General features: G+C 40.1%; 1 protein-coding gene across 6 annotated transcripts in view; it reads left to right on the top strand.

The window, feature by feature from the left end:
- UBOX5 (U-box domain containing 5) overlaps positions 1 to 13,767 on the top strand; it is a 48,035-nt gene that overhangs the window by 19,322 nt on the left and 14,946 nt on the right. The window contains exon 2 of one of the 6 annotated variants that reach the window (XM_055432525.2): positions 10,881 to 10,970. The exons of 4 other annotated variants lie outside the window; for them this stretch is intronic. The gene's annotated coding sequence lies outside the window, so the exon portion shown is untranslated. Of the gene's footprint in view, positions 1 to 10,880; positions 10,971 to 11,339; positions 11,363 to 13,767 lie in introns of those variants that run through there. One more of the 6 variants, XM_088843956.1, reaches the window with a different exon arrangement.

The following is a 13,767-nucleotide window of genomic DNA, read 5'->3' as shown; positions in this document are numbered from 1 at the left end:
GTTGGTCACCCTCCCTCTAGATCGCTTTTCACTACTGCTTTTGTGCATTCCCTTCCTCACCCTGAGTACGGGGGGCAAAGGAGAAATGTCTGTCTCCATTTGGACATCCATCTGTATCGGCTGTTAGCTGTGAGAAATACTCTAGGCATGTATCTGGAGCCTTATTCTTACTTATATCATCCTGTGACCCCAGGAACCCAGCCCCATTTGTTTTATCAATTTACAACTCTAAATATACAAAAGGAAAACTTTTCTACTTAATCATATTTATCATCTAAGTGACAGGTACACCAAAAATAAGCATTTTGGTTTGTTTCAAGTTTGTTTCTTACAGTGTGGGTTGTTGTTGTTCAGTTGCTCAGTTGTGTCCAACTCTTTGCGACCCCATGGACTGCAGCACACCAGTCTTCCCTGTCCTTCACCATCTCCTGGAGTTTACTCAAACTCATGTTCATTGAGTCGGTGATGCTGTCCAATCCTTCTCCTCCTGCCTTTAATCTTTCCCAGAGTCAAGGTCTTTTCTATTGAGTCAGCTTTTTGCATCAGTGGCCAAAGTATGGAGCTTCACTTTCAGCATCAGTCTTTCCAGTGAATATTCAGGACTGATTTCCTTTAGGATTGACTGGTTTGACCTCCTTGCTGTCCAAGGGATTCTCAAGAGTCTTCTCCAACACCACAGTTCAAAAGCATCAGTTCTTTGGTGCTCAACTTTCTTTATGGTCCAACTCTCACATCTGTACACGACTACTAGAAAAACCATAGCTTTGACTATATGGACTTTTTTTGGCAAAATAATATCTCTGCTTTTTAATATGCTGTCTAGGTTAGTCATAGCTTTTCTTCCAAGGAGCAAGCGTCTTTTAAATTTCATGGCTGTAGTCACCATCTGCCGGAGAAGGCAGTGGCATCCCACTCCAGTACTCTTGCTTGGAAAATCCCATGGATGGAAGAGCCTGGTAGGCTGCAGTCTATGGGGTCGCAATGAGTCGGACACGACTGAGCGACTTCACTTTCACTTTTCACTTTTCATGCATTGGAGAAGGAAATGGCAGCCCACTCCAGTGGTCTTGCCTGGAGAATCCCAGGGACAGGGGAGCCTGGTGGGCTGCTGTCTGTGGGGTCGCACAGAGTCGGACGTGACCAAAGTGAATTAGCAGTCACCATCTGCAGTGATTTTGGAGCCCAAGAAAATAAAGTCTCTCACTGTTTTCCTTGTTTCCCCATCTATTTGCCGTGAAGTGATGGGACCACATGCCATGATCTTAGTTTTTTGCATGTTGAGTTTTAAACCAGCTTTTTCATTCTTCCCTTTCACCTTCATCAAGAGCCTCTTTAGTTCCTCTTCGCTTTCTGCCATGAGGGTGGTGTCATCTTCATATCTGAGGTTATTGCTATTTCTCCCAGTAACCTTGATTTCAGATTGTGCTTCATCCAGCCCGGCATTTTTACATGATGTACTCTGCATATAAGTTAAATAAGCCAAGTGACAATTGCGTGGATAGTGGAATTAAACTGGAATCTTCAGTTAAAGGGCTTAGATCTGGGTGAGGAACTTTAAGACTTTTGTGGTAATAGTGTGTTTGGATTTATAAAATAAAAAGACAGTACACGGGATCCTTGTGATGAAACAATTCCGTATCTTGACTTTGGTGTGCAAAGAATAAAATTGCATAGAACTTAATCTACAGACAACACAAATGAGTCATTATAAAACTGGTGAAATCTGAGTATAATCAGTGGATCGTATCATTGTTCATTTCCTGGTAGTAATGTTGTACTGTAACGATGTAAGACGTTATCATTGAGGAAACTGGTTAAAGTTATGAGAGATCTCTTTGTATTGTTTCTTAACCATGCACATGGATTTACAATGACGTTAAAAAGTTTAATTAAAATTTTAAAAATAGAATATTTCTTAGAAGGTAGCTTTAAATCCTTGTGAGATATTCAGTAATATCTTATACATAGTTCATTTTTCTCCTTCATGCTCTTAAAGAATCCCTTCTTCTTTAGAAAAAACAAAATGTCAAGGGAAAAACTGAGACTGCTAGTTTATTTCTAAGTTTGTCCATTGATATTCTTTGATATCTTCAGAAAGCCATTTGCGAAGATAGGCCCTCATGTAGTACAAAAAGAATAGTGCAAACACATCAGCCATTGGAAAGGGAAATCCCTTGAGGGGTCAGTTGCCTCTGAGTGGTTCAGAATTGCTAGTGTCATCTAGGGGGTTAATGGATGACTTCATTTAGTGTCATTTCTCTCTCCAGTTATAAGGTTTCTATGACTTTCGTCTGAACAGTAGCTTTCAAGTCCTTTTACTACACCACTTAGTAAGAAATACATTTTTCATCAAAACCCAGAGTAGATATAATTTCATATGTACATATATTTGAAACTAAAGTTTTATGAAACACCGATCACCCTCATGTATGATATATTCTGATTTCTTTCTATTTTACTTCATTTGTTTAAATGCTGGTTATAGCTCAGTAATTTGAGTTCTTGATTCTTGATCTATAGTTTGGAAAAATATTGCCTCAGCCCTCCAGGTAAAGTAGTCTAAAGCCTGTTGGCATGACATTTGGGGCCCTTCCCAGCCCTTCTTCCTCCAGCTAAGTGGCATATTCAGCATTTCCTGGATTGGCCTCACACTGTCCTGCTTCTGTGCGTTGACTTTTACTGTACTTCTCCTAGTGCCCTTCCCATTTTGTTCCTATTCTTGTCTCTTGGCTTTTATGGTCGAGCGTACATTGTATTTTTAATATTTATCATTAGTAGATAGTATCTGTCCTTCAAAGTTGCCCATGAGTTTAGCCATGTGCATTAGTTGTCTCTAGTTCAGACGTTACGCCTGTGAGTTCTTCCCTGACTGTTGGCAGGTGTTTTCAGTCTGTTTCATCAAAAGCCACAGGATGTTTTATACTGAACATAGTATATATTTGTTACATGTATTTGTATCAAACTGAAACAAGTCTCATGACATAATGCACGATGTGCACTTTTGTATTATGTTTTGTTTTAGTTCATCTTTCTTTTCTTCAACCCATAACTTGATTTTAAAACAAATTGAAAAACATTGATTAGACCATCCTTCCCTACTTTGAATGTCATCTGTGAAAAGCCTTTGTATTACAACCTGTTACAAACCCTTGTATTCCATAATCACTGTTTATGATAAATCACTGTTTATGATAAATCACTGGGAGGAATTTTGTAATGCTTCAAGACTTGAGAACAGGACTATTTAATCTTTTTTTCCCCTCACAAAAACACATAGAGACTATTTATTGCAGCTTTTTTCATAGTTAAAAAAATTTAAATATAAGTAATAGGTCAGTGGAGAAATAAACTCTGTTTTTAGTCGTACAATTGAATACTATGAAGAAGTTAAAATGAACAAACTAGATATACACATTTCAACATGGAAAAACTTAAAATAATAATGTTTAATAGAAAAGCAAGTTGCAAGGTAATACACTATAAATTATCAGTAAGGTACATTCAGTTCAGTTGCTAAGTCATGTCCAACTCTTTGCAACCCCACGGACTGCAGCACGCCAGACTTCCCTGTCCACCATCTCCAGGAGTTTACTCAAACTTACACCCACTGAGTTGGTGATGCCTAACCATCTGATCCTCTGTCATCCTCTTCTTCTCCTGCCTGCAGTCTTTCCCAGCACCAGGGTCTTCACTTCAGGTGGCCAAAGTATTGGAGCTTCAACTTCAGCAGCAGTCCTTCCAATGAATATTCAGGGTTGATTTCCTTTAGGGTTGACTGGTTTGATCTCCTTGCTGTCCAGGGGATTCTCAAGAGTCTTTGCCAGCACCAGAGTTTGAAAGCATCAGTTCTTTAGCACTCAGCCTTCTTATGCTCCAACTCTCACACCTGTATGTGACTACCGGAAAACCATAGCTTTGACTATATGAATCTTTGTTGGCAAAATGATGTCTCTGCTTTTTAATGCTGTCTAGGTATGACCAACCTTGATAATATATTAAAGAGCAGAGACATTACTTTGCCAACCAAGGTCCGTCTAGTCAAGGCAATGGTTTTTCCCGTGGTCGTGTATGGATGTGAGTGTTGGACTGTGAAGAAAGCTGATCGCCGAAGAATCGATGCTTTTGAACTGTGGTGTTGGAGAAGACTCTTGAGAGTCCCTTATACTGCAAGGAGATCCAACCAGTCCATTCTAAAGGAGATCAATCCTGGATGTTCATTGGAGGGACTGATGCTAAAGCTGAAACTGCAATACTTTGGCCACCTCATGCAACGAGTTGATTCACTGGAAAAGACTCTGATGCTGGGAAAGGTTGGGGGCGGGAGGAGAAGGGGACGACGGAGAATGAGATGGCTGGATGGCATCACCGACTCTGTGGACATGAGTTTGAGTGTACTCCGGGAGTTGGTGATGGACAGGGAGGCCTGGCGTGCTGTGATTCATGGGGTCGCGGAGAGTCGGACACGACTGAGCGACTGAACTGAACTAAGGTTTGTCATAGCTTATTTTCCGAGGAACATAATTTCATGGCTGCAGCCACCATCCACAGTGATTTTGGATTCCAAGGAAATGAAGTCTGTCTCTGTTTCCATTTTATCCCTGTCTATTTGCCATGAAGTGATGGGACTGGATGCCACGGTCTTAGTTTTTTGAATGTTGAGTTTTTTATTTTTAAATTATTTATTTAGTGTCTGTGCCATGCAGTATGTGGGATCTTAGTTCCCAGAATCGAACCTGTGCCCCTGGCATTGGAAGCACAGAGTCTTAACCATTGGACCACCAGGGAAGTCCTGAATGTTGAGTTTTAAGCCAGCATTTTCACTCTCCTCTTTCATCCTCATGAAGAGACTCTTTTTCTCTTCACTTTCTGCCATTGGGCTTCCCTGGTAGCTCGGCTGGTAAACAATCTGCCTGCAATGCAGGAGACCCCAGTTCGATTCCTGGGTTGGGAAGATCCTCTGGAGAAAAGACAGACCCAGTATTCTTGGGCTTCTCTCGTGGCTCAATTGGTAAAAAAAAAAAAAAATCCCCCTACATTGCAGGAGACCTGGGTTCAATCCTTGGATTGGGAAGATCCCCTGGAGAAGGGAACAGCTACCCACTCCAGCCTTTGCTCTGCTTCATTTTGTACTTCAAAACCAAACTTGCCTGTTATCCCAGGTATCACTTGCCTGTTATCCCAGGTATCTTTCGACTTCCTGCTTTTGCATTTCAGTTCCCTATGATGATTCTGGAGAAGGAAATGGCAACCCACTCTAGTATTCTTGCCTGGAGAATTCCATGGACAGAGGAGCCTGGCAGGCTTCAGTCCATGGGATTGCAAAGAGTCAGACACGACTGAGCGATTTTCACTCACTTCACTCCCTATGATGAAAAGGACATCTTTTTTTGGTGTTAGTTCTAGGAGGTCTTGTAGGTCTTCATAGAACTGTTTGACTTCAGCTTCTTCAGCCTTAGTGGTTGGATTAGACTTGGATTACTTTCATGTTTGCCCTGGAAGCAAACTGATATCATTATTTTTTTTTTTTTTTTTGAGATTGTACCCAGGTACTGCATTTTGGACTCTTTTGTTGACAGTGAGGGCTGTTCCATTCTTCCTAAGGGATTCTTGCCCACAGTAGTAGATATAATGGTCATCTGAATTAAATCCTCCCATTCCTGTCCATTTTAGTTCACTGATTCCTAAAATGTCGATGTTCACTCTTGCATCTCCTGTTTGGCCACATCCAGTTTACCTTGATTCATGGACCTAACATTCCAGGTTCCTATGTAATATTGTTCTTTGAAGCGTTGGACTTGACTTTCACCACCAGGCACATCCCCAACTGGGTGTTGTTTCTGCTTTGGCTCAGCCTCTTCATTCTTTCTGCAGCTCTTTCTCTGCTCTTCCCCAGTAGCATATTGGACTCCTGCCGAGCTGAGGTTGAGGGGTGGATCTCATCTTCCAGTTTTTCTATCTTTTTGCCTTTCGTGCTATTCTTGGGGTTCTCAAGGCAAGAATCAGTTCAGTTCAGTTGCTCAGGCGTGCCTGACTCTTTGTGACCCCATGGACGGCAGCACGCCAGGCTTCCCTGTCCATCACCAACTCCTGGAGCTTACTCAAACTCATGTCCATACAGTCGGTGATGCTGTTCAACCATCCCATCCTCTGTCATCTCCTTCTTCTCCCGCCTTCAATCTTTCCCAGCATCGGGGTCTTTTCCAATGAGTCAGTTCTTCGCATCAGGTGGCCAAAGTATTGGAGTTTCAGCTTCAGCATCACTCCTTCCAATTCAGCACTGATTTCCTTTAGGACTGACTGCTTGGATCTCCTTTCAGTCCAAGGGACTCTTGGAAGGGACTCAAGGGAGTCTTCTCCAACACCACAGTTCAAAAGCATCAGTTCTTCGGTGCTCAACTTTCTTTATAGTCCAACTCTCATATCCATACATGACTGCTGGAAAAACCATAGCTTTGACTATGTGGACCTTTGTTGGCAAAGTAATGTCTCTGCTTTTTAATATGCTGTCTAGGTTAGTCATAACTTTTCTTCCAAGGAGCAAGCGTCTTTTAATTTCATGGCTGCAGTCACCATCTGCAGTGATTTTGGAGCCCAAAAAATAAAACCTCTCACTGGTTCCACTGTTTCCCCATCTATTTGCCGTGAAGTGATGCAACCAGAGGCCATGATCTTTGTTTTCTGTTGTTTTAAGCCAGCTTTTTCACTGTGCTCTTTCACGTTCATCAAGAGACTCTTTAGTTTTTCTTTGCTTTCTGCTATCACGGTGGTGTCATCTACATATCTGAGGTTGTTAATATTTCTCCAGGCATTCTTGATTCCAGTTTGTGCTTCATCCATCCCAGCATTTCTCATGATGTACTCTGCATATAAGTTAAATAAGCAGCGTGACAGTATACAGCCATGATGTACTCTTTTCCCAATTTGGAACCAGTCTGTTGTTTCATATCCAGTTCTAACTATTACTTCTTGACCTGCATATTGATTTCTCAGGAAGCAGGTCAGGTGGTTTGGTATTCCCATCTCTTTAAGAATTTTCCACAGTTTGTTGTGGAAAACAAACTGTGTATAGAAAAGGCAGAGGAACTAGAGGTTCCTAGTATAAATTGCCAATATCCATTGGATCATCGGAAAAGCGAGAAAGTTCCAAAAAAACATCTACTTCTGCATTATTGACTATGCCAAAGCCTTTGACTGTGTGGATCACAAGGCAAGAATACTGAAGTGGTTTGCCATTCCCCTTCTCTAGTGGACTGTGTTTTGTCAGGTACATTAATGAGACACAAACATGGCAAAATGTTAGATTTGCTAAATCTAGGGGGTGGATATAAGAGTGTCTACTATATTATTTCTTTATCCTTTTGTCTAAAATATTTTGTAATGAAAATCTTTGTAATAAAAATTGATATGTCATCTGCTTATAAATCTTTATTATCTTGCTATCTTATAATACTATATTGTCTGGCTCCAAGCTGCTTGCCTGAACTGTAGGGCACTTTAGCCTTGATCTGTGTTGCCCGATTTATACTCAGATCTGGTCTCTCTTAGAAGCCAAATTTGGATAAGAAACTTGTAGTTTGTAAGTGTTTTATATACTGGACAGTGTTTGCAGTGAGTTCAAGTAGTATAGCTATTTCCTAGGCAGAGCTGAAGAGGCAGTCTTCCTGGATGAGACCATTTGCATTTTCATGTGGTGAGTCATTCTTTTTTTCCGTATTAAGCATTAAGGCAGGAAATACTTGCCTTAAAAAATCAGGAGTGTTGGAACCAGAGAGAGGAAAGATCATACAAAGATGTCAGTGCCATCCAGAGTCCTGTAGAATCCTGAGGTTTTTGGGCATCACTGTTTCCCCCCAAAATATCATAATCTGTAAATTTTTTTTAAAGGATCTGCCACTCTAATCCTGTAATTTCACAGTCATTTCAATTTGATCTCCAGTCCTAATTTGTTTTCAGTCACTTTTTCTTCATTCATTATTTGCTGTTTTTTGTTTTTTTTTTTTCGGTCTTCGCTGCTGCACACAGTTTTCTTTAGTTGCAGCAACTGGGGCCACTCTCTGGTTGTGGTATGGGGGCTTCTCATTGTGGTGGCTTCTTGTGTTGTGGCTCACAGGCTCTAGAGTGCTCAGTAGTTGCCCTCAGTCATGAGGGATCTTTCTGGACCAGGGATTGAACCCATGCCGCCTGCATTGGCAGGCTGATTCTTCACCACTGGATCACCAGGGAAGTCCCCCAATCATTCTTTATTATTATTATTACAACTTTTATTATTGTTATTGGACTATGTTTTAAGAGCAGGTTTAGGCTTACAGAAAAATTGATCAAATAATACAGAGAATTCCCATGTACATCCTCTCCCTTCCATATAGTTTCCCTATTATTAACATCTTGCACAATGTATTTTATTTATTATAACTGATAAACCAATATTGATGTATTATTATTAACTGAAGTCCATAGTTTACATTAAGGTTTACTCTTTGTATTGTGCAATTCTGTGGGTTTTGACAGATGTGTAATGTCATTTATTACAGTATCATGTAAAATAGTTTCACCACTTAACCGGTTCATTTTTATCTCTACTCCAGTGCTTAGCATAGGGCTTGTAAATATTACATGCATGTGCAATGATATTTCATCTAAAATTAATATGACCAATCAAATTTAGTAGAGTTTAAAAAACATTTAAAGAACAATTTTCTACCACCAAATAGAGCCTATATTAGGAATAAAAAGATGGCTTAAAATTGTAAAATGTGTTATATCTCATTAATCTGTCAAATAAGAAAAAATAAAACTCAATATATAGAGACAATCAGAATTCAAAGCATATAGTGTACGTGTTAAGTCGCTTCAGTCATGTCCGACTCTTTGTGACCCTGTGGACAGTAGCTTGCCAGGCTCCTCTGTCCATGGGATTCTCCAGGCAAGAATACTGGAGTGGATTGCGTTACCCTTCTCCAGGAGATCTTCCCCATCCAGGGATTGAACTTGTGTCTCTTATGTCTCCTGCATTGGCAAGTGGGTTCTTTACCACTAGTGCCACCTGGGAAACCCCAAAGCATGTAATATTTAAGTCTAACAATCAGCATCATGTTCAAAGATGAAAAACTAGAGGCATTTTCTAATGGGAACAAAAGCTTGACAGCTCTAATATTATTTCATGTAATTCTGGCAGTTCTTGCTAATATAGTAAGATGAGAAAAATAAAGAGTTACCATTTTAAGAAAGAGGCTCTCATTGAGATTGTAGAAACCCCCCCCAAAATTCCTGAAAATTTGTTAAAATCAATGAGTTCAGTAAAATAGCTAAATACATAATAAGGATACAAAAATGAAGAGCTTTCCTAATATAGCAATAACTGGTTAGAAAAATTAACAGTATAAAAGGTAAAAATCTGGAGAAGGAAATGGCAACCCACTCCAGTATTCTTGCCTGGAAAATTCCATGGACAGAGGAACTTGGTGGGCTGTAGTCCATGGGGTCGCAAAAGAGTTGAACACAACTTAGCCACTAAACAACAACAACCATCCATCCATATTCCTACCTGTTAGAGGTAATTCGTGTTACTCTTTTGGAGTGATGCTAAATAACTTGTTTGTTAACATGTGAATTCAGAGCACTAACTGGTTTGCTCTTGGAGCATCTGAAGCTTCCAGTTTGAGGAATTCTCAGGTTTCTTTAGGAAGAGGCATGATCCATGAATCAGGAATGACAACAGCAAGTCAAGAGGTCCCCTGAGGACCAAGGCCAGAGAGGTCAGAACCACGAGAGGGTATTCCTTGAGCAGGGTGGAGACAGAGCCAAAGGGTGAACACCACCCCTTCCCCAGCTGTGGCCACACAGGAAAGTTCCTGAGAGTCACAGGTCCACTAACCTCCTCGCCATCCAAGTGACTGCTCTTCTACTGCTTTCTGTGAGATCAGTCTTAAAGAAACAGGGTCTCTGTTTCATAAATGATGGAACTCTGTAAATATAAAAAATAAAAGGTAAAATCTGCTTAATTTTTATCTTAGTAGTGTAATAGTAAAAAGTTGCAAACATCCAAAATGTCTGCCTAAAAGAGGATGGTTTATTATTTATACCCCATCCTATTCCAAAATGATTTTAAGGTAGCTTTCACAACATACCTTATTACATAAAAATAAGTGAAGAATTCAAGCAGAGAGAAATCTGAGGGCTGGGCCACAGATTTCATTCTGAGCTTTCTAGTGCCACAGTAAAGATCATAATCAATTATATGATTCATATTCATACTTACAATACTGAGTTGATTGGAAGCAGCAACTGTTCTAATACCGAGACCAAAAAGATAATTTTCTTGTGAGTCCCAGAGGATCCCATGCAGAATAGAGAATGATCATTTTGACAACTTTAGAGAGCTGTTTCATATAAAATTCCTTGCTAATAACCACACAGAACCAATGAAATATTTGGTAAAGAGTATATGAGCTTCCCAGGTGGCGTAGTGGTAAAGAATCTGCCTAACAATGCATGAAACACAGGAGATGCAGGTTCAGTCCTTGGGTATGGAAGATCCCTTGGAGGAGAAAGTGGCAACCCACTCAAGTATTCTTGCCTGGAAGATTCCATGGACAGAGGTGCCTGGTAGGCTACAGTCCATGGGGTTGCAAAGAGTCGAACATGACTGAGCACACACACATGTATATGCAGTGGGGCGAGGAATGCAGTAATGGTTATGGCTAGGATGAACATGGGACGGTTCAGTACACTGCTCTGAGGAGCAGCTTAATGGAGTAATACATTTTAGAGACTAAAATTATGGCTCTCAGTTGATGTGTGGTGCCACCGTGGTGTCCTGTGAATCTTCACAGATCCACCACTGAGTTTTTCTAAATGTGTTACATTTATTTTTGCTACAGATGAGGATCCACATTGCTAAGAAGTCTGTCAGATGGTGGTATGGGATATGAATGCAGCAGCCATCAGGGGAGCCAGGCAGGAGGCAAGAGGTACTACTTAGGCCAGCACTAAAAAGAATTCAGTGTGGATGGACTGAACAGTCTCTATAAATATTTTCTCAAATTAGATTTTAATAAGTGCTGTGAAGAGCAGATAGGCTGTGTCTGGTCAGATACAGGTCCATATGCTTTAATAGTTGACTTAGAAATTAACCTCTGCCAGGTGGCGCTAGTGGTGAAGAACCCATCTGCCAGTGCAGGAGACACAAGAGACTCGGGTTCCATACTTGGGTCAGGAAGATCCCCTGGAGAAGGGAATGGCAACCCACTCCCATATTCTTGCCTGGAGAATCCCATGGACAGAAGAGCCTGGCACCGTCCATAGGGTCAAAGAGTTGGAAACAACTGAAGCGACTTAGCATGCATGCATGAAGCCTCATAAGGTGAGATACTTCAACAGATGTTGCAAAGAGTAGTCGAGGTTTCTAAGTTCCTGCATTGTAGAGCATAGCCGCAGGGTTTTCCTGATGGCTCAGTGATAAAGAATCCACCTGCCAGTGCAGGAGATGTGGGTTCGATCTCTGAGTTGGAAAGATCTGGAGATGAAAATGGCAACCCGCTCCAGTATTCTTGCCTGGGAAATCCCATGGACAGAGAAGCCTGGCACACTACAGTCTATGGGGTCACAAAAGAGTCAGACATGACTTAGCAACTAAACAACAACAAAAGAGCATGGCCACATTAATTGTGAGTTTGGAAGAATTGATTTTTTTTTTTTAGGTTTTGCTACCAAACCTAGATGTAAGTAACAGGAGGGAAAAAGGTTGTAAGTTATCTGTAGAACATCTGACTTTAAGCCATATAGCTTCCTGGTTAATCCTTCAAGGTAAATTGTATCCAAGTAGACACTAATCAGAGTGGTTTAGAAAGATTTAGAATCTGAGTCCTACCTTCATCTTTCTTTGAGTCTCAGTTTGTTCATCTGCAAAATAAGGATATTAGTACCCATTTTAGAGCTAATCAGTTGGTAGGATTTAAATTGAATAAAACCCCTTGTGGCCTCTCCTGGCCACCATCACCCCGATCTCAGAACCAGACAAGGATACCACAAAAAGGAAATTACAGGCCAGTATCACTGATGGCATATATGCAGAAATCCTCAACAAAATACTAGCAATCTGTATCCAACAATACATTAAAAAGCTCAGACACCATGATCAAGTGGGATTCATCCCACAGATACAAGGATGTTTCAGCATCAGAAAATCAGTGTGATACACCATGTCAACAAAATGAAGAATAAAAGCCATATGATCATCTCAATAGATGCAGGAAAAGGTTTTGACAAAATTCAGCGCCCATGTATGATAAAAACTCTCCAGAAAGTGGGTATAGAGGGTATATACCTCACATAATAAAGGCCATATATGACAAACCTACAGCTAGTTTCATAATCAGTGATGAAAAGCTGAAAGCATTCCCTCTAAGATCAGGAACAAGACAAGAATGTCCGCTCTCACCACTTTTATTCAACATAGTTTTGGAAGTCCTAGCTATAGCAATCAGAGAAGAAAAAGAAGTAAAGGGAATCCAAATTGGAAAAGAAGTTAAACTGTCACTGTTTGCAGATGATATGATTCTATACTTAGAAGATCCTAAAGATGCTACCAGAAAACTGTTAGAACTCATCAATGAGTTTGGTAAAGTTTAAGGTTGCAAAATTAATACACAGAAATCAGTTGCATTTCTATACACTAACAATGAAAGATCGGAAAGAGAAATTCAAGAAGCAATTCCATTTACCATTGCATCAAAAAGAAAAATACTTAGGAGTAAACCTATCTAAGGAGACAAAACCTATCTAAGGAGACAAAAGACCTATACTCTGAAAACTATAAGATGCTGATGAAAGAAACTGAAGAAGACATAAACAGATGGAAAGATATACCATGTTCATGGATTTGGAAGAATCAGCATTGTCTAAATGACTATACTACCCAAGGCAATCTACAGATTCAGTGCAAATCCCTATCAAATGACCAATGGCATTTTTCATAGAGAACAACAAAAAAAAAATCTCAGAATTTTTATGGAGACACATAAGAGCCCGAATAGCCAAAGCAAATCTTGAAAAAGAAAAATAGAGCTGGAGGAATCAGGCTCTTTGACTTCAGGCTATACTACAAAGTTACAGTCATCAAAACAGTATGGTACTAGCACAAAAATAGGAATATAGATCAATGGAACAGGATGGAAAACCCATAAATAAGCCCGTGCATATATGGTCAATTAATCTGACAAAGTAATCAAGGCTACACAATGTTGGAAGGACAGTCTCTTCAACAAATGGTGCTGGGAAAACTGGACAGCCCCATGTAAAAAAATGAAGTTAGATCAGTCCTTAACTCCATGCACAAAAATAAGTTCAAAATGGATTAAGAACCTAAATGTGAGATTGGACAGTATAATCCTAGAGGAGAACATAAGGCAGACCACTCTCTAACATAAATCACAACAACATCATTTTTGATCCATCTCCCTGAATAATGGAAATAAAAGCAAAAATAAACAAATGGGACCTACTTAAGCTCAAAAGTTTTTGCACAGCAAAGGAAATAATAAAATGTGTAGACAACCCACAGATTAGGAGAAAATATTTGCAAATGATGTTTCCAATAAGGGATTAGTCTCCATAATTTATGAACAGCTTATGACACTTAATAGCATCAAAACAAAATAACCCGCTTAAAAAATGGGCAGAAGACGCGAATAGATTTTCTCCGAAGAGGATATACAGATGGCCAGTAGGCACATGAACATGTTCAACATCGCTGGTTATTAGAGAAGT

Source organism: Moschus berezovskii, chromosome 15, assembly GCF_049115385.1.
Source record: "Moschus berezovskii isolate FMDL1 chromosome 15, NW_MosBer_1.0, whole genome shotgun sequence".
Lineage (NCBI taxonomy): Eukaryota > Metazoa > Chordata > Mammalia > Artiodactyla > Moschidae > Moschus > Moschus berezovskii.
Note: the sequence above shows the minus strand (reverse complement) of the source record. Positions and strands in the feature narration are given on the sequence as shown.